Below are 26,074 nucleotides of genomic sequence, written 5' to 3'. Positions count from 1 at the left end.
CCTCAAAGCCTTCAGCATGACGGTGGACCGCGATGCCTGGAGGGCTGTCAGGTGGGAGCCCGACTAAAATTCTTCAGTCATATCTGGTCAACTTCGTGCCGGGATCCCTGGGTCATAGATCTTATTTCCCAGGGCTACAGACTGGAGTTCCAAGACCAGCTTCACAAGAGGCAAGTATAACTTACAGCAGTTCATCCAAAAACTGGTACAGACTCAAGTCATTGTTCCAGTTTCACCTTATCTGCACAACAAGGGGTACTATTCCAACTTGTTTGTGGTACCAAAACCGGAAGGTTCAGTACAACCAATTCTGAACCTCAAGTCCTTAAATCCGTTCTTAAGAGTGTTCAAGTTCAAGATGGAGTCTCTGAGAACGGTGATCTCAGGTCTGGAGGAAGGAGAATTCCTTGTGTCTCTGGATATCAAGGATGCGTATCTTCACATTCCGATCTGGCCACCTCATCAGGCTTATCTACGGTTTGCACTGCAGGACTTTCACTACCAGTTCCAGACCCTGCCATTTGGTCTCTCCACGGCACTGAGGGTATTCACCAAATTGATGGCAGAGGTGATGTGTCTCCTTCGCAAGCAGGGAGTGAACATAATTCCGTACCTGGATGATCTTCTGATAAAGGCGTCGTCCAGGGAGAGGTTGCTGGACAGCATTGGCCTCTCAACAAAACTTCTCCAGGATCATAGGTGGATTCTGAACCTTCCGAAATCTCACCTAGAGCCAACACGGAGGCTTTCATTCCTGGGAATGATCCTGGACACGAAGTCGCAGAAAGTGTTCCTTCTGTTGAAAAAGGCATTGGTAATCCAGTCGATGGTTCGGGATGTCCTGAAGCCAACCCGGATATCGGTGTATCTTTACATTTGCCTTCTGGGGAAAATGATGGCCTCTTATGAGGCGCTTCAATACGGAAAGGTTTCACTCAAGGCCCTTCCAGCTCGATCTGTTGGACAAATGGTCCGGATAGCATCTTCACATGCACTAGAGGATCCGTCTGTCGCCAAAAGCCAGGACCTCCCTTCTGTGGTGAAACAAACAAAAACTGCTGTAAAGCGCCTAGTGATAAATTATTATATGAAAAGCTCCACAGTTTCAATGCGCTGCTGTTTAGGCACAGTGTACATGCCTTAATAGAAGAAACTAGAAATGGAAAAAGACCCAGCTGCGCAATGGAATTGGGGAAATAAATAAGAGGAAGCTGACGTTTGCTGAGATATATTAAAAAAGAGGTTTCTTAATACAATATATATAAAAATTCATACAATGAAACAACTGGTCTGGACTCAAGACTTATAAGAGAAATGTCCAAATACCCTTTACTGAAAAGCAAATAAATGAATTAAAGCCAGCAATTGTAGTGTGAGCGGCAACAATTTGCAACATGCATATAATGCAATAACTCTCAGTTGTTTCATTGTTCCCTTCTGTGGTGGCTACAGATTTCTCACCTCGTCGAAGGTTCGGAATTCAGGACTGAAGAGGTTTGGGAGCAGTCACCCAGGGGGTGCAGTTTCAAGGAAGATGGTCAAGTCAGGAAGTCACCCTTCCTAGGAGGCACAAAGGGAGGTTGGATGTGCAGAACCCCCTTCAAAAATGTCTGAACCTCAGGGAGAGAAGCCAATTGTTTCTGGAAGAAAATGGACAAATCTTGACCTTTATGGAGCCCAGACATAGGCCCACATCCACACCTGACTGCAGAAAAAGGAGAAAATGCCCCAACTTAAATTCCGCTGCAGGAATTTTCCTGTTCTCACACTAAGAGACGTATTTTTTCCAAATACGGTGGTAATGTTTAGATGTTACCCGCTTTCTGGCTTGGATCAGGGTTGGACTAACCCTATTGGGAATCCCCTTCCGGGCTATAATTTGACGCTCAACCTCCATGCCGTCAAACGTAGCCTTGGTAAGTCTTGATAGACGAACGGCCCCTGTTGGCGAAGGTCCTCGCGAAGAGGTAGAGGCCACGGGTCCTCCAAGAGCATCTCCAGTAGATCCGCATACCAGGCTCGTCTTGGCCAGTCTGGAGCAATGAGAATTGCTTGAATCTTTTCTCTTTTTATTCTTTTGAGAATCTTTGGGATCAAAGGGAGTGGTGGAAACACGTACATCATCTGGTAGACTCATGGAGTCACCAGAGCATCCACCGCCAATGCTTTTGGGTCCCTCGACCTGGAACAATACCGCTTGAGCTTCTTGTTGAGGCGAGAAGCCATCATGTCGATTTGTGGCATTCCCCACAGACGTGTCAAGCACCCGAACACCTCCGGGTGAAGTCCCAACTCTCCCGGGTCGAGGTCGTGTCTGCTGAGGAAGTCTGCTTCCCAGTTGTCTACTCCTGGAATGAAGATCGCGGACAAAGCAAGAGCGTGTCTTTCTGCCCAGAGGAGAATCCTTGAAACCTCTGACATTGCTGCTCTTATGTACGTTACTGGTGTCACATTGTCCGACTGAACCTGAATGGCCTGAACTTGAAGAAGATGTGATGCCTGTAGAAGGGCGTTGTATATGGCTCTTAGTTCCAAAACGTTGATCGGTAGAATGGCTTCCTGACTTGACCATTTTCCTTGGAACTGTTTCCCCTGGTTGAATGCTCTCCAACCTGTGAGGCTTGCGTCTGTGGTTAGCATAATCCAACTTTGAATCCTGAGCCTTCAGCTTACAGTCAGATGAGAAGTCTGATGCCACCACAGAAGAAAAATCCGGGCTTTTGGCGGCAGACGGATCCTCTGGTGCATGTGAAGATGCGATCCGGACAATTTGTCCAACAGATCCAGCTGGAAGGCCCTTGCGTGGAACCTTCCGTACTGCAGCGCTTCTTAAGCGGCCACCATTTTTCCCAGAAGGCGAATGCATAGATGCACGATAGCCGGGTTTTCCTTAGAACATCCCGCACCATCGACTGGATCACCACAAACAGGTTGGAATAATAACCTTGGCTTTGCTGCTGAAGTGGAACTGGAACAATGACCTGAGTCTGTACCAGTTTTTGAATTGCTTCCTGTAAAGTCATACTTGCCTCTTGAGAAGCTGGTAAGCCTGATTTGAAGAATCTGCAAGGTGGGAGTTCCTGAAACTCCAGTCTGTAGCCCTGTGTTATAAGATTTATGATCCAGGGATCCTGGCAAACATTGCCCATCTGTGATTGAAGAATCTTAAACGGGCTTCCACCTGCCTGTCTTCCAGGCAGTGCGGTCCACCATCATGCTGAAGGCTTAGAGACAGCAGAACTGGCGTTCTGTTCCTGTGAACCTTCAGTTGCTGGTTTTCTGAGCTTACCTGTATTGTCTTTGAAGGCCGTAGAAGAACCCTTGGTCTTGTTCTTAAACTTCGCTGTCCGAAAGGACTGCAGAGTTGGAGCAGTGTAGGATTTTCTAGCTGGGGGAGCTGCTGAAGGAAGGTATGTAGACTTACCCGCCGTAGCCTTGGATATCCACGTATACCATTCATCTCCAAAAAGGGCTACCCCTGTGAAAGGTAGGCTTTCCACACCTTTCCTGGAATCCGCGTCCGCAGTCCACTGGTGTAGCCATAAGCCCCTGCGTGCAGTGGAGCGTGTATTGAGTAAACCAATTCCCTTTATGGCCTCCACCATAAAGTTAGCCAAATCCTGTACATGCTGAAAAAATGATCTCCCCCTAGATAAGGAATCTAACCCGTCAATTAGATTGGGTGGTATTCATGTGACCCGGTCAGCCATACTGCACCCATTAGATTACCTGACCATTTTGCAATGGCCCTAGAGATCCACGCAAAAGCTATAGTGGGTCTCTGGGCCACCCCCACAGCTGTGTACAGAGATTTGAGAGTAGTCTCAATCTTGCGGTCTGCAGCATCCTTCAAGGAAGCTGCCCCAGGGACAGGTAAAACTATCTTACGTGCCTAGGAACCGATGTGTCAACAATCGGTGGGTTTGCCTATTTCTTTCTGTCATCCTGAGGAAACAGGAAGGATGTGAGTAGCCTTTTTGAGACCTGAAATTTCTTGTCAGGATTCACCCAAGTTGCTTCAAATAGGGAATTTAATTACTTAGATGCAGGGAAAGTAGCTGAGGATTTCTTTTTTACATTAAAATAAGATTCCTCCTCGTCCTCTGACACCTTATCAGGAATGTGCAGGACGTCTCTAATAGCTTCTATCAGGGCTTGTATCCACTGTGATAAAGCTGCATCCCCCTCCCCCCCCCCCCCAATGAGTACACCTCACCCCCTGAGTCCACCTCACCCTCCTCTGGGTCTGATACATCATCATCACTGGTATCAGCCTGCATAATTTGGGCCAGGGTACGCTTCTGTGGACAAATAGCAGAGGTCTGAGATGTCGTAATAACCACTGAATCTCTATTCATCAGGTTATCTACAGATTGCCTTAAATATTGCGTCTCCTTTTCATTTTGGGATAATTTGTTTGAAATATTTGAAAATATTCCCTTTTAATGAATCTAACCATACTGGTTCAGATCCACTAGCCTGAGAATGTGTACTATCCTGAGTACACTGTAGAGATTCCCCAGATTGAGAAAAGCACTCTGCTGTGCATTATACACACTCTTTTGACATGATAAATGTAAAAGAACACACACACACACACACACACACACACACACACACACACACACACACACACACACACACACACACACACACACACACACACACACACAGAGTGAGGAATAGGTTAAAAGCACAGTTGACCCAAACAGAGCCCTTCTAGGAAGACACAGAGAATATTGGAGCCAGCCACACAGCACCCCTAAAATACAAACTTAGCTGGGTCGCAAACTAGGTACCCTAATAGGGCTCAGTACACCAAAATATTGCTCACCCCCTTGCTATGACCCTCCTGTACCGTTGTGGAGGAGCTGCGCTTCCCTGTCAGGCTGCCTGTGTAAGCTGCACATGGGAAAATGACGCTGGTGAGTTGCTGGGTCCGCTCATAGTGAAGGCCCCGCCCCAGAAATGGCTCGTGGTCTTCTCGGGTTTTATACTGGTGCAGAATAAAGTCTACAGGGGTTAACTTAAAACCCCTGTAAGGTATACCAGTTAGTGGGTAATAGTAGTGGCTCCAGCCACCCCTCACAGCGGTCACACCGTGCATCTGAAACCTGGAGCGCAGCATGCACGCAGCACTGCGCTCCTACCCTTACGCTGCCATTACAGCCAGCGACCCGCTAACTGGGACATTGGCCACCTACTCACCACTCTTCAGTCTTCTGGCTCTGTTAGGGGTGGCGGCGTGCTGTGGCTCTGTACGCTAGCCATGGCTTGCGAATAGGACCCTCAGGAGCTCAATGTCTTGTCAGTGGGAATGGGACCATTAACCCTAGGGAGGTTGGGACATCCCCCCCCCCCCAAGTCCCACAAAGCAGGCAGTCTGCCTGAAAATAATAAAATAGAAAATAAATGTGGAAAACTGTTCAGGAGCTTCCCAAGCATGACCGGCTCCTCCAGGCACATTTTCTAAACTGAGTCTGGTAAGTGGGGCATAGAGGGAGGAGCCAGCCCACACTATCAAATTCTTAAAGTGCCCATGGCTCCTAGTGGACCTGTCTATACCCCATGGTACTAATGTGGACCTCAGTACCCTCTAGGACGTAAGAGAAATATTACTTTTATTATACAATAATTCAGCAATATGTCTGCAGCAGTTTATCAAAGTCCTGCCCCTGAAGAAGCATAGGATGATGCACTAAAGGTGGCACCCGGTCACACAGGTGCAGAGGAACAGCAGCTACAGGATATTGCAAGGGTAAAAAAACAAGTAAAACGCGAAGGAAAAAGACTAGACTAAAAGCGCAGAGGCTGTTTCAGGTGTGAACAGCATCCAGCAGGATTTCAAGTTAAGCCAGCAGCACATGGTGAGTGAACAAAACATTACTTTCCATTAGGACCAGATTAACAATGGGGTGGATGGAGCTACAGAACCAGACCCCCACATAGAAATAGGCCCATCATATGAAGGCATAATGATGAGCAGCCACCAGCTGGCCACATGATCAGCCATACATCAGAGTGTCGAAATTAAATTAATTTGTATTTTCCGCACAAACTGATGCTTTTCTTTTTTACTTACACATTGGGTCTGAGAATGTAGGGCTTGTACAGTGCCATGACACCGGTCACCCACACAGCACTGGCCACAGCTATTCTGCTTCTCGCAATAGGCTCACTACAGTGGCGTGCGGTGAGGTCAGTGGCTGGTGAGGCATGCCCGCTAAAGCCGCCGCTATGGTCACCACCAGATTTGGATTTAGCCCCCACGGGGCCCTAAGCAAGACACCAATTTGGGGTCCACTTCCTCATACATTCCATAGCACTATATCTGTCATCACCGCCACTGGCTGTGCATGCTGTGCTTTCCTAACACGTACTTAAGCGATAGCAGCAGGTTCTACCTGCACTACTACAGTAGGGGCAGATTCCAGAGCCTCCTCTTGGGCAGCGTGGGGACAGACTCTCCAGCAGCAGCAGGTCTCCCTGTAGCTACACACGCACATCCGCCTTGCTCCTTAAGCTGGTGGAGAGTGGTGGCAAAGCTGATCACCTGCCTCCAGCATAATGGTTGCAAATCATCTACCACTCCCCAGTATAGGGAACACAGGCCATCCCACAACTCCTGCAATCTGTATAATACCTATTCCCCTAACACACTCCACACTGCCAGTACACAGCCACTCCTCACACAGTTCTTAGGTAGAACAACCCACCCCAATCCCCTCTCCTGTTAGACTGTCAGCTCCTCAGAGCAGACAAGCGTCGAGGAGCTGCAGCGGCTGCCACCCGCACACCCCCTCTCTCACTACACCTGTCGCTTCCATATCAGCTTGCTCCAGATCAGGGTGTCTCCGACTCAGCAACTGGAACCCGGGGTGACAGTAAGGAGGAGGGGCACCAATAAAATTGTCTGGGTATGTGATAAAATATCTGGGGGGATAATTGCCTGCTCCCACCACCTGGCGCATTTCAACTGGTCCTGGTGTGTCTGGGTCACCACAGCCCCAGTCCCACTTACACTTCCTCCGTCATCACACAAAGGCTGTCTGCGACCCGCCAAAGCCAGCCGCCAGTGAGAATAAAGCACAGAGGCAGGAGAAGGGAGGGTGGATGGCAGCGGATGGGATGGAGCTTCATCGGATCCCTGCCGGTAGCTGTCAGTTCACTTGGCTTACAGCCTGCTGGTGAGGAAGTATTAATTCAGCGCAATCAAAATGCACCAGCTACCGTTCATGATACAGTCCTGTCTGGGGCCCCCTGCAACCCGCCGGGCAGCTTTGGCCGCATAGTGGTGGTAAATCCACTACTGGCTGCCACCTCTGCCCGCTACTGTACTGCCGCCCCGCCAGCTATCGCCCTTGCCACTAATTCCGATGCCACCGCAAATGTACAGGGAGCAGCGGGAGCTAGGGTCTGGGCAGCGGCAGTGAGTGCAGCTCATGTAGCGCCATTTACCTTCGTGGAAAGGACGCTACCCCCGGCTTTCAGCGATGTTCAGTAAGTGTGGAGGAACAGGTGCAGGGGCCCGGTGGGATGGACAATAAGGAGGAGTCCCAATAAAAGTGTCCTGGATGTCAGGGAGAGCTCCAAATCTACTGCCCAATCACCTCTTTCTCAGTGACAGGGGCGTGCTTTCATATGGGCCGAAAGCACACCCCTGTCACTGAGGCACTTATACTAGTGCCACTTACAGTGCATTTTTTAATGGGCTTTCTCTAACGTCCTAGTGGATGCTGGGGACTCCGTAAGGACCATGGGGAATAGACGGGCTCTGCAGGAGACAGGGCACTCTAACAAAGAATTAGGACTACTGGTGTGCACTGGCTCCTCCCTCTATGTCCCTCCTCCAGACCTCAGTTAGAATCTGTGCCCGGACGGAGCTGGGTGCATTTTAGTGAGCTCTCCTGAGCTTGCTAATAAGAAAGCATTTTGTTTAGGATTTGTTTGAGCTCGTGATTCTGGTCAGAGACCTCCTAAGACCAAAACAGGTGTCGGTGCATCGATGCATGCGAGTCCTGGGAAAGATGGTGGCGTCATACGAAGCCATTCCCTTCGGCAGGTTCCATGCGAGGAATTTTCAGTGGGATCTGTTGGACAAGTGGTCAGGATCGTATCTTCAGATGCATCGGCTGATCACCCTATCCCCCAAGGCCAGGGTGTCTCTTCTGTGGTGGCTGCAGAATGCTCACCTTCTCGAGGGCCGCAGGTTCGGCATACAGGACTGGGTCCTGGTGACCACGGATGCAAGCCTCCGAGGATGGGGGGCAGTCACTCAGGGAAGAAACTTCCAAGGGCTGTGGTCAAGTCAGGAGGCTTGTCTGCACATCAATATCCTGGAACTAAGGGCCATATACAACGCCCTGAGTCAAGCGGAGCCTCTGCTTCGCAACCAACCGGTGCTGATTCAGTCAGACAACATCACCGCAGTGGCTCATGTAAACCGCCAGGGCGGCACAAGAAGCAGGGTGGCAATGGCGGAAGCCACCAGAATTCTTCGTTGGGCGGAGACTCACGTGCAAGCACTGTCAGCAGTGTTCATTCCGGGAGTGGACAATTGGGTAACAGACTTCCTCAGCAGGCACGACCTCCACCCGTGAGAGTGGGGACTTCATCAAGAAGTCTTCACACAGATTACAAATCGATGGGAACTGCCACAGGTGGACATGATGGCAACCCGCCTCAACAAAAAGCTACAAAGGTATTGCGCCAGGTCAAGAGACCCTCAGGCGATAGCTGTAGACGCACTAGTAAGACCGTGGGTGTTCCAGTCGGTCTATGTGTTTCCTCCTCTTCCTCTCATACCCAAGGTACTGAGAATCGTAAGAAAAAGGGGAGTGAGAACAATACTCATTGTTCCGGATTGGCCAAGAAGGACTTGGTACCCAGAACTGCAAGAAATGCTCACAGAGGACCCATGGCCTCTGCCTCTCAGACAGGATCTGTTGCAACAGGGGCCCTGTCTGTTCCAAGACTTACCGCGGCTGCGTTTGACGGCATGGGGGTTGAACGCCGGATCCTAGCGGAAAAAGGCATTCCGGATGAAGTTATTCCTACACTGATATAGGCTAGGAAGGACGTAACAGCAAAACATTATCACCGTATATGGCGAAAATATGTTGCTTGGTGTGAGGCCAGGAAGGCCCCTACAGAGGAATTCCAGCTAGGCCGGTTCCTTCACTTCCTGCAGTCGGGAGTGACTATGGGCTTAAAATTAGGGTCCATAAAGGTCCAGATTTCGGCCCTATCCATTTTATTTCAAACGGAACTGGCTTCTCTTCCTGAGGTTCAGACGTTTGTAAAGGGAGTGCTGCATATTCAGCCCCCTTTTGTGCCACCAGTGGCACCTTGGGATCTTAACATGGTGTTGAGTTTCCTGAAATCTCACTGGTTTGAGCCACTTAAGACCGTGGAGTTAAAGTATCTCACGTGGAAAGTGGTCATGCTATTGGCCTTAGCTTCGGCTAGGCGGGTGTCAGAATTGGCGGCTTTGTCATGTAAGAGCCCCTATCTGGTTTTCCATGTGGACAGGGCAGAATAATTACGGACTCGTCCGCAATTTCTGCCGAAGGTGGTGTCATCTTTTCATTTGAACCAACCTATTGTGGTGCCTGCGGCTACTCGTGACTTGGAGGATTCCAAGTTACTAGATGTAGTCAGGGCTTTGAAGATTTATGTAGCCAGGACGGCTGTAGTCAGGAAAACTGACTCGCTGTTTATCCTGTATGCATCCAACAAACTGGGTGCTCCTGCTTCAAAGCAAACTATTGCTCGCTGGATCTGTAACACGATTCAGCAGGCTCATTCTGCGGCTGGATTGCCGCATCCAAGATCTGTAAAAGCCCATTCCACAAGGAAGGTGGGCTCTTCTTGGGCGGCTGCCCGAGGGGTCTCGGCATTACAGCTTTGCCGAGCTGCTACTTGGTCAGGTTCAAACACGTTTGCTAAATTCTACAAGTTTGATACTCTGGCTGAGGAGGACCTTGTGTTTGCTCATTCGGTGCTGCAGAGTCATCCGCACTCTCCCGCCCGTTTGGGAGCTTTGGTATAATCCCCATGGTCCTTACGGAGTCCCCAGCATCCACTAGGACGTTAGAGAAAATAAGATTTTACTCACCGGTAAATCTATTTCTCGTAGTCCGTAGTGGATGCTGGGCGCCCGTCCCAAGTGCGGACTTTTTCTGCAATACTTGTATATAGTTATTGCTTACATAAGGGTTATGTTATGGTTGCATCAGGTTTATCTGGTGCTCTGTTGTTGTTCATACTGTTAACTGGGTGAGTTTATCACGAGTTATACGGTGTGATTGGTGTGGCTGGTATGAGTCTTACCCTGGGTTCCAAAATCCTTTCCTTGTACTGTCAGCTCTTCCGGGCACAGTTTCCTTAACTGAGGTCTGGAGGAGGGACATAGAGGAAGGAGCCAGTGCACACCAGTAGTCCTAATTCTTTCTTAGAGTGCCCTGTCTCCTGCGGAGCCCGTCTATTCCCCATGGTCCTTACGGAGTCCCCAGCATCCACTACGGACTACGAGAAATAGATTTACCGGTGAGTAAAATCTTATTTTTACAGCCCTCTCCTTGGCCCCGCTTCCGGTCCTTTATCATTGGTCGCTGGAAGCACTACTCTCAGTGCCTCCGAAACACATTTAAACCTATTTTATAATTTAAAAATGATTACAATAATATAAAGCATACACTTAAGACACAGTATTTTCTTTATATTATTGTAATCATTAATGACAGGGAAGGCACTGCCTCCCCTGACTGCACGTCCCTGGCTCGCTATCATTTGGGGACCATATGGCAAAGCTGGATGTTGAATCCGCTTTCTGGCTTTGCCGTTTGCAGTAAATTACGTAAAGTCATGTGCATAGGAAAACATGGGGGTGGGCAGGGTCGTACTGGCCCACAGGTGAACAGGGGAATCCACCGGTGGGCCCCACTGCCTGGGGGCCCACTCCTTCCTCTAGGGGTCAGGTTCCAGACTGTGCACTTGTATTATACAAGGTAGATATGTTGCATTACACTGCACAAGTCTGTTGTGTATTTCAAGCCTCTGTGGAGGTTGGCTACACCCCCTTTCTAGGCTGACCACACCCCTAAGTATGGGCCCCTATCACTGCATTCCCCGGTGGGCCCTTCATGCCCCAGTCTGACACTGGGGGTGGGGGTCCAGTTGCCTGAAAAAATCCCTTCCCTAGAGTCCACTACATGCAGTATAAAGGGTGGGATTGAGCTACCGCACATACCCAGTGGCAGCAGATTTCCTACCAAGTCTGCTGTGCGTGTGTGTGTGTGTCTCTTGGATCTGAGAGCTCAATCATCGCACCATCTGGTAGGTGGGTGCAGGGCCGGCTCTACCATTAGGCAGCTTTAGGCGGCTGCCTAGGGGCGCCAGCAACTGGGGGGCACCACTGAATTCATCTAGGAAAAAACTAAAGTATGTCTCTGTATGCGGGTCAGTAATGAACTTACAGATGGAGGGATGGAAGACAATAAGAAGCTTACAAATATACATACAGTATCTCTGTGCGTATATATGTACATATACACATACAATTAAAGGGATGTAGTTGGAATCCTGGCTGACGGATTGCTGGAATACTGGTGCCAGAATCCCGACACCTGTCAGAATGCTGACGCCAGAATCCCGACAGCCGGCATCCTGAATGTTAGTATGCCAGGGGGTTATGGTTAGGCTCGCGAGAGGGCTAGTGTAAGATTAATTTCATTCAAAATGTCGGTATTATTGTGGTCGAGATGCCGCTGTCGGTATTCTGACTGGAGGCATGCTGTACCCAACCCCATATACAGTATTATACAGTATATAAAGAATAGACGGCACACAAGGAACTGTAAAGTGAAAAAAAATTGTGATTTTGTTTACAGTATATGTCACTTTAAAAGTCCTTGAGTGTTGTCCCTTTTCTCTGGGTATATATATATATATATATATATATAATGATGCAATTCACCCCAGCCCTCCTAGTGGCCACCTGCATCTCCCCTCCAGGAGATGGTGGTGGTTTTGCAAGTTAGGGGGCACTACCCTGAAGCTTTGCCCAAGGTGCAGAAAGACCTTGCACCGTCCCTGGGTGGGTGCCATGATCCATGGACCTGCATATGTCTGCCGTACTGTATTACATAAACTGCACTTTGTTTAGGGCAGACTGTAGCTTGTTACATGCTAATGTATCCTTCGTGGGCTGCCGACAATCGCTATAAAATCAAACATTTGGAAAGCCCCTCCAGGAATCCTGCGTTTGCCCCTCATGCGGAAACTATAGTTTCTGCATAATCTTATGAGAAAGAGGCTTGATAAATATACCTCTTGACCTGCTGATTGTAAGGCAGATGGAAAAGGAAAAAAGTGCAAAATGAATTGTCTGATATTAGTAAATCTAATACTTATAGGAGGTCATTCCGAGTTGGTCGCTCGCAAGCGGATTTTAGCAGATTTGCTCATGCTAAGCCGCCGCCTACTGGGAGTGAATCTTAGCATCTTAAAATTGCGAACGACGTATTCGCAATTTTGCGATTACAAACTTCTTAGCAGTTTCAGAGTAGCTTCAGACTTACTCGGCATCTGCGATCAGTTCAGTGCTTGTCGTTCCTGGTTTGACGTCACAAACACACCCAGCGTTCGCCCAGACACTCCTCCGTTTCTCCAGCCACTCCCGCGTTTTTTCCGGAAACGGTAGCGTTTTTTCCCACACGCCCATAAAACGGCCTGTTTCCGCCCAGTAACACCCATTTCCTGTCAATCACACTACGATCGCCTGAGCGAAGAAAAAGCCGTGAGTAAAAATCCAAACTTCATAGCAAATTTACTTGGCGCAGTCGCAGTGCGGACATTGCGCATGCGCACTAAGCGGAAAAACGCTGCGATGCGAAGAAATTTTCCGAGCGAACGACGATGAATGACCTCCATAGAACAAATTTACTTACTCACTGCTTTTGCTCAAAAGTCCCTTTAGAAGGTTTTTGTAGAGTATAATTCAGAAATTCAGTTTGTAGGACGTGTACAGCACTTCCCATTCACTTTCATGACATACTTGGGTCTATCATCGTGTTCAGGCTTGGACTGGCCCACAGGGGTACAGGGGAAACCACCGGTGGGCCCCACTGCCTGGGGCCCACCTCCTGCTCTAAGGTTCAGGTTCCAGACTGTGCACTTGAATTATACATCATACATATGTTACCTTATACTGTACTATGGTGTATTTTCTACAGTGCATTGCTGTTATTAATCTGTTATTAATCTGGTACATTATCATGCGTGTAGCAGATGAATTTACTGTATATATTTATGAAGGAGCCCAGACATTGCACTCTCTAATGGTTAGTCAAACCAATGAGGTGGCAGGCCACACCCCCTCTGCAGACTGGCCACACCCCTAAACATGGGCCCCTACCTCTGCATTCCCCCGGTGGGCCCTACATGCCCCAGTCCAACACTGATCATGTTAGAATATCAATATTTTCTGGTTAGAATATTCGGTGTTCCACAGGGCTTACCTGACACTTGCTATGATCTGAACTGCTCTGCCTATTCTACTACTGTATGTGATTGCTTAGCAACAGGTTGTTCTCTCCCAGTGTACACGGACAAGCATGAGATAAAGACTGATAAAAGTCTGATTTAATACCTCAGCATATTAAAATTTCTATTACACCTTTATAAATATGGAATATGTATATAAGTAACAAAGTCATACACCTTTCACAGAGATTTATTATGAAAGTCATCTTACCTGTCTGATCATATTACACGCTTTTTGCTCTTTACATAAGAGTTTAGTTTTCCTCTTGATATCTCAGTATTATTACTTTAAAAAGATCACAGCAGTGTGGTATAGTAATATTTAAACATAATCTGTTTCAACCATTATGCCAAACAGCCAACTTCACCCAGCAGTAATGAAATAGAATAATTTATAGCAGCTTGTGAATTTTGACCGTTCTAAAAAGACATATTTAAAGAGTTTTCCCAAAGGAAAAAAAAGTCTTTCTTATGGATGCGCATATTTTATTCATTTCTGAATCCACTTTGGTTTTCTTATCCAGTGTCTGTAATTTTTATTTCTGAGTAAACGACTTCTAATGATTTTGCATTTCTGCCATGAAATCTAGATCCACTTTTCTCTAATGGTGCATTTTTTATTTATTTTTTGGAAACAATTTTCTTAAGAATTTCCAAGTCATTTCGTTGTTGATACAAAAAATACTGCAAATAGATCAGAATTACAAAAATACAAACTCAGCAAAAATGTAAAGATGTACAGATGGTCATTCAAATTGTACAGAATATTCGACACGAACAGTGAGACTAGCCAGTGACCTCACTAGAATCTTGATGATTATATCCGTATCTATACTATCTATACAAAAGCATACTGTCAGCATTTGCTATTAAACATATACAGAATAAACAACATGAAAAATGTTCTCATTTTAGATAGATGAAAATACATAAAGAAAGTAGTGAAGAAAAGAGAAAAAAAGGGGGGTGGGATACATAAGGGAAAACATAGAAGGGGTATTATGCACAAGACACAGTACCAAAAAGTACATCGGATGCATCTTTACTTCTCAAAAATAATAAACATACATATTGTAACACTGTAGGGGTGCAAGGCGCCTCTTCCTGGGGAATATGGCAGCACGCAGCAGCTGAGGAACAACACAAGTCCAGTGTCTGGTACAACTGGCCCCGGCCAGTTTTATTGAAACAGAAAATAAAACAAACACCAAAAGAAAATACCTTGCCTGTCCGGCACTAACTAAACACAAGATGTTCCTAACTATCACTAAACAAAAACACAGAGTTCTCCAGTACCCTGTATAGCTCACTTGTATCAGGAAGCGTGTCTCTCACACAGAGATCCTGCAGTTTTTTACAGGCAGTCTGCACACCCTAATCAGGCCAGCAGCTCTATAACACTCTTACACAGCTGAAAGCCTGATTAGCCTTCTGTGAGGCCAAAGACCCGAACTGGGCCCAATGTCTAGAACTCGCCTTATCTCTCTCTCAGAGCCTTTACCCAGCTTTTACAGCAAACTGAAAAGGTTCTGACAAAACAAAAGCATTTTTCCTAGAAGTTTCCATTTTCTAAAACATGTAAGACAAGAACCTGGGACAAACATACCTGCCCTCAAATACTATCCCAGTGTTCTTGTCACATATCCCCCTCCCCTGTTTCGACCTAGGGGCCGGAACACTTGTAGCCCCCAAACAGAAGATGCGAGACAATGCATCTGCGTTGGCCAATTGTGTTCCCGGTCTATGTTCGACAGTAAACTTAAAATCCTGCAACGCTAGAAACCATCTAGTTACCCGAGCATTCTTGCCTCTATTTACATACATCCATTTTAAAGGGGCATGATCCGTCACTAGTCTGAATTGTCTACCCAAGAGGTAATATCTCAAGGTATCTAGTGCCCACTTAATGGCCAAAGCCTCCTTTTCCACAATGGCATACCTTTTTTCATGCTTATTGAGTTTCCTACTCAAATAAATGATAGGGTGTTCGTCCCCATCTCTGGTTTGGGACAGCACAGCACCTATCCCTACCTCTGAGGCATCTGTCTGTACCACAAATTCTTTTGAAAAATCTGGTGTTATCAACACCGGTTGTGAACACAAAGCCACTTTTAACGCTTGGAACGCTTTTTCTGCATCAGGGTTCCATTTCACCATATCTGACTGCTTCCCTTTGGTAAGGTCTGACAACGGCACCGCTGTGGTCGCAAAATTGGGAATAAACCGTCTATAGTACCCAGTAATTCCCAAAAAAGCCCTTACCTGTTTTTTATTCACTGGACGAGGCCAGTTTTGAATAGCATCAATTTTATTCAACTGGGGCCTAATCAGACCTCTGCCTATGGTGAAGCCCAAGTATTTGACCTCCTCCATTGCGAGGCAGCACTTATTTGGGTTAGCAGTTAACCCTGCCTCTCTGATTGAGTCCAGTACTGCTTGTACTTTAACCAAATGGGACCCCCAGTCTGTACTGTGAATTACCACATCATCCAAATAGGCAGCTGCATATTTTCTATGGGGCCTCAAAATTTTATCCATCGCCCGTTGGAAGGTTGCTGGAGCCCCATGCAACCCAAAGGGTAACATCTTATACTGGTACAGCCCCTCTGGAACCGAAAAGGCTGTTTTTTCTTTGGCGCTATCAGATAAAGGTATTTGCCAGTAACCTTTGGTCAGGTCCAACGTGGTGAGAAACCTGGCTGTTCCCAGCCTTTCTACAAGCTCATCCACACGGGGCATGGGGTATGCGTCAAACTTGGACACCTCATTTAACTTACGAAAGTCATTACAGAAGCGTATGCTACCGTCGGGCTTCGGGATGAGCACTATGGGACTGGACCACTCACTGTTAGACTCCTCTATGACTCCAAGTTCTAACATGGTTTTAACTTCTTTAGAAATAGCTTCTCGCTGAGCTTCAGGAATCCTATATGGCTTTAAATGAACCCTGACCCCTGGTTCTGTGACAATGTCATGTTTTATTATGGTCGTTCGGCCAGGCAGCTCTGAAAATATCTCCCTATTTTGGATGAGAAATTCTTTAACCTGATTGTTCTGATCAGCTGATAATGTCTCTGACACCTTCACTGCGGGAAGCAACCGGGGTGAAGACACCGAAGGGCAAGGCTCCGCTGACAGAGACAACCTATCTTTCCAGGGTTTGATTAAGTTCACATGGTAGATCTGCTCTGTTTTTCTCTTTCCCGGCTGGTATACTTTGTAATTAACCTCATTCACTTTTTCCCTAATCTCAAATGGACCCTGCCATTTAGCTAGGAATTTGCTTTCCACAGTGGGTACCAAAACAAGAACTCTATCTCCAGGAACAAATTCCCGTATCTTGGCACTCCGGTTATAGACCCTCTGTTGAGCATTTTGGGCCTGTTCCATGTGCTCTCTGACAACAGGTACCACGGCTGCAATCCTATCCTGCATTTGTGTTATATGTTCAATAACGCTCCTATAAGGAGTGGGCTGTCCTTCCCACGTCTCTTTGGCAATGTCCAACAGCCCTCTGGGGTGTCTACCATACAACAAATCAAATGGAGAAAACCCCGTAGAGGACTGAGGAACTTCTCTGATGGCCATTAACAAGTAGGGCAACAAACAATCCCAGTTTTTCCCATCTCTCTCAACAACCTTTTTTAACATACTTTTTAATGTTTTATTAAACCTTTCCACCAACCCGTCAGTTTGGGGATGGTAGATGGACGTCCTGAGGTGAGTGACCTTGAATAATTTGCACAACTCTTTCATGATCCTTGACATAAATGGAGTACCTTGGTCAGTCAAAATCTCCTTTGGTATTCCCACTCTACTAAATACCTGCACCAGCTCCCTAGCTTTCGCCTTGGTTGTGATAGTGCGTAAAGGGACAGCCTCAGGATATCGAGTGGCATAGTCCATAATTACCAGGATATACTGATGGCCCCGAGCAGACTTTAACAAGGGCCCCACGAGATCCATGGCTATTCTGTCAAACGGGACCTCTATAATAGGCATGGGAACTAGTGGGCTCCTAAAATGGGGTCTAGGGGCATGATACTGGCATTCAGGACAGGAAGAACAATATTCAGAAACTTCTTTATAAACCCCTGGCCAAAAGAACCTTTGTAAAACTCTTTCAGTGGTTTTTTCTGCCCCTAAATGTCCTGCGGTAACGTGACTATGAGCTAAATCTAGTACCGTTCTCCGATAAGGCTGGGGAACTACCAGCTGTTCCACCACATCCTCACCCCTTTTGACAATGTGGTACAAGAGCTCATTACAGATGGCCATGTGGGGATATGTAACCCTGTCACCTGGTACCACAGGTTCCCCATTAACAATCTTAACATTCTCTCTAGCCTTTATTAAGGTAGGATCCTTTAACTGTTCAGACGCTAACAGATCCTTCTTTACCTCCAGGTCAGGCACGCTTTCAGTTCTAACTACTATGTCTCTGTTCCCAGCAAGAGGGTCCTCACTGGACTCCCCATCTGTCACTTCCCCAGCCAAACTAGCAAAAGGCAAAGGGTCAGAAAGTTCCGAAGACACACGTACATCCCTACAATCACCGGTATTATCAACTGGCTCTTTACTTCTCACATCTGTTGATAACCGTGCTTCCCACAGTTTCCAAAAATGAGGAAAATCCCTCCCTGTTATGGCCTCATGCACCAAGGTGGGGACCAGTCCCACTTTAACCATTGCTGACCCACAACAAGTTTCTATATTCACTTCAGCAGTGACATAATGTTGGGTATCCCCATGTATGCAAGTTACCCCAATAGGTATTTGCTGGACCTTTAAGGGGTTCACTAACCCAGCTTTCACGAGGGTAACTAAACTTCCTGAATCCAGCAAGGCCTCTACCCGGTTACCCTCTAAGAACACATCACACATTTGTTTTTCCAGCTCAGGTGAAGGTACCACAGTACAGGCTAACCTAGCAAAGAAAGACATTCTGCGACATTCAAAGGCAGCATCACATTGCATGGGTTCTTGCATGACTGGGCAATTGGCAATAACATGACCTGGCATACCACATCTAAAACATTTAACCACACGATTATCAACCCGTTTGGGCAACATAGACCGTTCTAGCCCCATTGGCCTGTCTCCAGGGCCAGTGTTTACAGTCTCTCCAGCCTTGCGTTCTCTTAACCGCCCAGCAACGTTTTCCCACGGAACAGTCTTACCAGTCTTTACTGAAGGGCGCTGTCGAGGATCTATGGGTTGCTGGGTGGTCATCAGTAGTTCCTCTGCTGCCAAATACCGCTCTACTATGTCCACTAATTGGTCAGCAGTACCCGGGATTCCATGGCTCACGCACTTGCGCAGGACCATGGGCAAAGATCTCAAGTAGCGGTCCATGACGACTCTTTCAACCATCTGAGGACCAGTTAATGTCTCTGGCTGTAGCCATTTTTTTGTTAGCTGAATAAGGTCGTGCATCTGGGAGCGCGGAGGCTTCTCCATGGCGTACACCCAACGGTGCACCCGTTGTGCTCGTACTGACAGCGTGACTCCCAGGCGGGTCAGGATCTCAGTCTTTAGTTTATCATAGTCCCGAGCCTCAGCAGGGCTTAAATCAAAGTAAGCTTTTTGGGGCTCACCTGACAAGAAAGGTGCCAGCAGACTGGCCCACTGTGCTTTCGGCCAGTTCTCACGCTCGGCAGTCCTTTCAAACGTGGTCAGATAGGCCTCCACATCATCAGCCTCTGTCATTTTCTGCAGGAAGTGACTGGCCCGTATAGAACTAGAGCTGGTCGGAGCACTGACGGCCACATCTCCAACCCGAGCTGCAAGGCGCCTCTTCCTGGGGAATATGGCAGCACGCAGCAGCTGAGGAACAACACAAGTCCAGTGTCTGGTACAACTGGCCCCGGCCAGTTTTATTGAAACAGAAAATAAAACAAACACCAAAAGAAAATACCTTGCCTGTCCGGCACTAACTAAACACAAGATGTTCCTAACTATCACTAAACAAAAACACAGAGTTCTCCAGTACCCTGTATAGCTCACTTGTATCAGGAAGCGTGTCTCTCACACAGAGATCCTGCAGTTTTTTACAGGCAGTCTGCACACCCTAATCAGGCCAGCAGCTCTATAACACTCTTACACAGCTGAAAGCCTGATTAGCCTTCTGTGAGGCCAAAGACCCGAACTGGGCCCAATGTCTAGAACTCGCCTTATCTCTCTCTCAGAGCCTTTACCCAGCTTTTACAGCAAACTGAAAAGGTTCTGACAAAACAAAAGCATTTTTCCTAGAAGTTTCCATTTTCTAAAACATGTAAGACAAGAACCTGGGACAAACATACCTGCCCTCAAATACTATCCCAGTGTTCTTGTCACATATCCCCCTCCCCTGTTTCGACCTAGGGGCCGGAACACTTGTAGCCCCCAAACAGAAGATGCGAGACAATGCATCTGCGTTGGCCAATTGTGTTCCCGGTCTATGTTCGACAGTAAACTTAAAATCCTGCAACGCTAGAAACCATCTAGTTACCCGAGCATTCTTGCCTCTATTTACATACATCCATTTTAAAGGGGCATGATCCGTCACTAGTCTGAATTGTCTACCCAAGAGGTAATATCTCAAGGTATCTAGTGCCCACTTAATGGCCAAAGCCTCCTTTTCCACAATGGCATACCTTTTTTCATGCTTATTGAGTTTCCTACTCAAATAAATGATAGGGTGTTCGTCCCCATCTCTGGTTTGGGACAGCACAGCACCTATCCCTACCTCTGAGGCATCTGTCTGTACCACAAATTCTTTTGAAAAATCTGGTGTTATCAACACCGGTTGTGAACACAAAGCCACTTTTAACGCTTGGAACGCTTTTTCTGCATCAGGGTTCCATTTCACCATATTTGACTGCTTCCCTTTGGTAAGGTCTGACAACGGCACCGCTGTGGTCGCAAAATTGGGAATAAACCGTCTATAGTACCCAGTAATTCCCAAAAAAGCCCTTACCTGTTTTTTATTCACTGGACGAGGCCAGTTTTGAATAGCATCAATTTTATTCAACTGGGGCCTAATCAGACCTCTGCCTATGGTGAAGCCCAAGTATTTGACCTCCCCCATTGCGAGGCAGCACTTCTTTGGGTTAGCAGTTAACCCTGCCTCTCTGATTGAGTCCAGTACTGCTTGTACTTTAACCAAATGGGACCCCCAGTCTGTACTGTGAATTACCACATCATCCAAATAGGCAGCTGCATATTTTCTATGGGGCCTCAAAATTTTATCCATCGCCCGTTGGAAGGTTGCTGGAGCCCCATGCAACCCAAAGGGTAACATCTTATACTGGTACAGCCCCTCTGGAACCGAAAAGGCTGTTTTTTCTTTGGCGCTATCAGATAAAGGTATTTGCCAGTAACCTTTGGTCAGGTCCAACGTGGTGAGAAACCTGGCTGTTCCCAGCCTTTCTACAAGCTCATCCACACGGGGCATGGGGTATGCGTCAAACTTGGACACCTCATTTAACTTACGAAAGTCATTACAGAAGCGTATGCTACCGTCGGGCTTCGGGATGAGCACTATGGGACTGGACCACTCACTGTTAGACTCCTCTATGACTCCAAGTTCTAACATGGTTTTAACTTCTTTAGAAATAGCTTCTCGCTGAGCTTCAGGAATCCTATATGGCTTTAAATGAACCCTGACCCCTGGTTCTGTGACAATGTCATGTTTTATTATGGTCGTTCGGCCAGGCAGCTCTGAAAATATCTCCCTATTTTGGATGAGAAATTCTTTAACCTGATTGTTCTGATCAGCTGATAATGTCTCTGACACCTTCACTGCGGGAAGCAACCGGGGTGAAGACACCGAAGGGCAAGGCTCCGCTGACAGAGACAACCTATCTTTCCAGGGTTTGATTAAGTTCACATGGTAGATCTGCTCTGTTTTTCTCTTTCCCGGCTGGTATACTTTGTAATTAACCTCATTCACTTTTTCCCTAATCTCAAATGGACCCTGCCATTTAGCTAGGAATTTGCTTTCCACAGTGGGTACCAAAACAAGAACTCTATCTCCAGGAACAAATTCCCGTATCTTGGCACTCCGGTTATAGACCCTCTGTTGAGCATTTTGGGCCTGTTCCATGTGCTCTCTGACAACAGGTACCACGGCTGCAATCCTATCCTGCATTTGTGTTATATGTTCAATAACGCTCCTATAAGGAGTGGGCTGTCCTTCCCACGTCTCTTTGGCAATGTCCAACAGCCCTCTGGGGTGTCTACCATAGAACAAATCAAATGGAGAAAACCCCGTAGAGGACTGAGGAACTTCTCTGATGGCCATTAACAAGTAGGGCAACAAACAATCCCAGTTTTTCCCATCTCTCTCAACAACCTTTTTTAACATACTTTTTAATGTTTTATTAAACCTTTCCACCAACCCGTCAGTTTGGGGATGGTAGATGGACGTCCTGAGGTGAGTGACCTTGAATAATTTGCACAACTCTTTCATGATCCTTGACATAAATGGAGTACCTTGGTCAGTCAAAATCTCCTTTGGTATTCCCACTCTACTAAATACCTGCACCAGCTCCCTAGCTTTCGCCTTGGTTGTGATAGTGCGTAAAGGGACAGCCTCAGGATATCGAGTGGCATAGTCCATAATTACCAGGATATACTGATGGCCCCGAGCAGACTTTAACAAGGGCCCCACGAGATCCATGGCTATTCTGTCAAACGGGACCTCTATAATAGGCATGGGAACTAGTGGGCTCCTAAAATGGGGTCTAGGGGCATGATACTGGCATTCAGGACAGGAAGAACAATATTCAGACACTTCTTTATAAACCCCTGGCCAAAAGAACCTTTGTAAAACTCTTTCAGTGGTTTTTTCTGCCCCTAAATGTCCTGCGGTAACGTGACTATGAGCTAAATCTAGTACCGTTCTCCGATAAGGCTGGGGAACTACCAGCTGTTCCACCACATCCTCACCCCTTTTGACAATGTGGTACAAGAGCTCATTACAGATGGCCATGTGGGGATATGTAACCCTGTCACCTGGTACCACAGGTTCCCCATTAACAATCTTAACATTCTCTCTAGCCTTTATTAAGGTAGGATCCTTTAACTGTTCAGACGCTAACAGATCCTTCTTTACCTCCAGGTCAGGCACGCTTTCAGTTCTAACTACTATGTCTCTGTTCCCAGCAAGAGGGTCCTCACTGGACTCCCCATCTGTCACTTCCCCAGCCAAACTAGCAAAAGGCAAAGGGTCAGAAAGTTCCGAAGACACACGTACATCCCTACAATCACCGGTATTATCAACTGGCTCTTTACTTCTCACATCTGTTGATAACCGTGCTTCCCACAGTTTCCAAAAATGAGGAAAATCCCTCCCTGTTATGGCCTCATGCACCAAGGTGGGGACCAGTCCCACTTTAACCATTGCTGACCCACAACAAGTTTCTATATTCACTTCAGCAGTGACATAATGTTGGGTATCCCCATGTATGCAAGTTACCCCAATAGGTATTTGCTGGACCTTTAAGGGGTTCACTAACCCAGCTTTCACGAGGGTAACTAAACTTCCTGAATCCAGCAAGGCCTCTACCCGGTTACCCTCTAAGAACACATCACACATTTGTTTTTCCAGCTCAGGTGAAGGTACCACAGTACAGGCTAACCTAGCAAAGAAAGACATTCTGCGACATTCAAAGGCAGCATCACATTGCATGGGTTCTTGCATGACTGGGCAATTGGCAATAACATGACCTGGCATACCACATCTAAAACATTTAACCACACGATTATCAACCCGTTTGGGCAACATAGACCGTTCTAGCCCCATTGGCCTGTCTCCAGGGCCAGTGTTTACAGTCTCTCCAGCCTTGCGTTCTCTTAACCGCCCAGCAACGTTTTCCCACGGAACAGTCTTACCAGTCTTTACTGAAGGGCGCTGTCGAGGATCTATGGGTTGCTGGGTGGTCATCAGTAGTTCCTCTGCTGCCAAATACCGCTCTACTATGTCCACTAATTGGTCAGCAGTACCCGGGATTCCATGGCTCACGCACTTGCGCAGGACCATGGGCAAAGATCTCAAGTAGTGGTCCATGACGACTCTTTCAACCATCTGAGGACCAGTTAATGTCTCTGGCTGTAGCCATTTTTTTGTTAGCTGAATAAGGTCGTGCATCTGGGAGCGCGGAGGCTTCTCCATGGCGTACACCCAACGGTGCACCCGTTGTGCTCGTACTGACAGCGTGACTCCCAGGCGGGTCAGGATCTCAGTCTTTAGTTTATCATAGTCCCGAGCCTCAGCAGGGCTTAAATCAAAGTAAGCTTTTTGGGGCTCACCTGACAAGAAAGGTGCCAGCAGACTGGCCCACTGTGCTTTCGGCCAGTTCTCACGCTCGGCAGTCCTTTCAAACGTGGTCAGATAGGCCTCCACATCATCAGCCTCTGTCATTTTCTGCAGGAAGTGACTGGCCCGTATAGAACTAGAGCTGGTCGGAGCACTGACGGCCACATCTCCAACCCGAGCTGCAAGTCTCTGCACCACTTCTGCTAAGGCCTCTCTATCCTGACGCTGTTGCCTGTAAAGTTCGTCAACAGCTGTCTGCTGTTGTCTCCTATTTTCCTCCATTGCCACCTGCTGCTGTCTGTTGGCCTCCTGCTGTAGTCTTCAATTTTCCTCCATTGCCACCTGCTGCTGTCTATTGGCCTCCTGCTGAGCCGCTGTAGCTTGCAGCAAGGCTTTAAGCAGATCCTCCATGTCGACAGATTTTCCAGGCGGCTTTGTAGCTGCTTTCACCCAGGACATATATCAAACACTCAGGGGTGAGTCTCAGTAACTTCCCACTGGGCTGTATCTGCATAAACCACCGTTTTCTGCAGGCCTCACAAAGCTGCTGCTTTCACTTATGCGCAGAACGGCATGCTCGCGTTCTCCACCAAGTTGTAACACTGTAGGGGTGCAAGGCGCCTCTTCCTGGGGAATATGGCAGCACGCAGCAGCTGAGGAACAACACAAGTCCAGTGTCTGGTACAACTGGCCCCGGCCAGTTTTATTGAAACAGAAAATAAAACAAACACCAAAAGAAAATACCTTGCCTGTCCGGCACTAACTAAACACAAGATGTTCCTAACTATCACTAAACAAAAACAGAGTTCTCCAGTACCCTGTATAGCTCACTTGTATCAGGAAGCGTGTCTCTCACACAGAGATCCTGCAGTTTTCCCAGGCAGTCTGCACACCCTAATCAGGCCAGCAGCTCTATAACACTCTTACACAGCTGAAAGCCTGATTAGCCATCTGTGAGGCCAAAGACCCGAACTGGGCCCAATGTCTAGAACTCGCCTTATCTCTCTCTCAGAGCCTTTACCCAGCTTTTACAGCAAACTGAAAAGGTTCTGACAAAACAAAAGCATTTTTCCTAGAAGTTTCCATTTTCTAAAACATGTAAGACAAGAACCTGGGACAAACATACCAGCCCTCAAATACTATCCCAGTGTTCTTGTCACAATATATATATATATATATATATATATAGAAAAATGATCTGTGCCACACACTGAACAGGAAGACACATCAGCCCTCTGCTTCAATTATTCGCATAAGAAACCAGGTTGTTGTTTCGAATATTTTGTATATCGTATTTTGCGTAGCGTTATCAAGTTGATCAATAAACATTCCCCATTTCCTGTGAAATCTAACCACCCGTTTCTCCACATCAGGGAGGGCAGCTTGTCTCTCAAGATACAAAATATAAAGTAATGTGTTTTCCACTGCTAAGGTGGTAGGGGCAGGCGTTTCTATCCATTTGCATAAAATTATTTTTTTAGCCACTGTCAGTATTACACATAACAAGGGAATAAGTGTCTTTTTGTCAGGACCTAGATCACAGTTAGAAAAATGCAAAACCAGGCATGGAATAGGTTTTGCAACCAAATGTAATGAGAACAGGCGGTTAATATATCTGATCAGTATGTTCCAAAAATATTTGATTTTACCACACTCCCAAAAACAATGGATAAAGGTGGCATTTACCATGTTACGTTTTGGGCAGGACCCCGTCTCCTCTGACACCATATGTCTTCTTTGAGCAGGTGATATATATGCTCTGCTAATAAATTTTAAATGTATCTCTTGCAATCTCAGGTGTAATGGCATTAGGGATATCAATGGACCAGTTTGCCATAGAGCACTTCCAAAGCTTATCTTTGGCCATGAGAATGAGGATATGATAAAAATTCCTAAGTCTGTGATATTTAGATAATGAGGTAGATACAGTGTGGAAAAGGGGGTCCTCCTTACATGGCAGAAAAAGTAACTGAATAAAATGATGTGTTTGTAAAAACGTATAAAAAGGACTGTGTTGCAGATGGTATTTCTCCCACAGGTTATTGAACGTTAGCATTGGACCTCCAGGGTTGAATACATCATGTATAGCTGAAATGTCCAAAACTTTACAGTAAGGAAAGTTGGCATTATCTATTCCTGGTGTAAAACACGGGTTGCCCCTCAATGTTGTATATGGAGAACTAGTAAAGTTGAGGGTAGTTGTTTGTTTATTAAATGCCAGGCCCTGTA

The sequence above is a fragment of the Pseudophryne corroboree genome, chromosome 1 (assembly GCF_028390025.1).
Source record: "Pseudophryne corroboree isolate aPseCor3 chromosome 1, aPseCor3.hap2, whole genome shotgun sequence".
In the NCBI taxonomy this organism is placed as follows: domain Eukaryota; kingdom Metazoa; phylum Chordata; class Amphibia; order Anura; family Myobatrachidae; genus Pseudophryne; species Pseudophryne corroboree.
Note: the sequence above shows the minus strand (reverse complement) of the source record.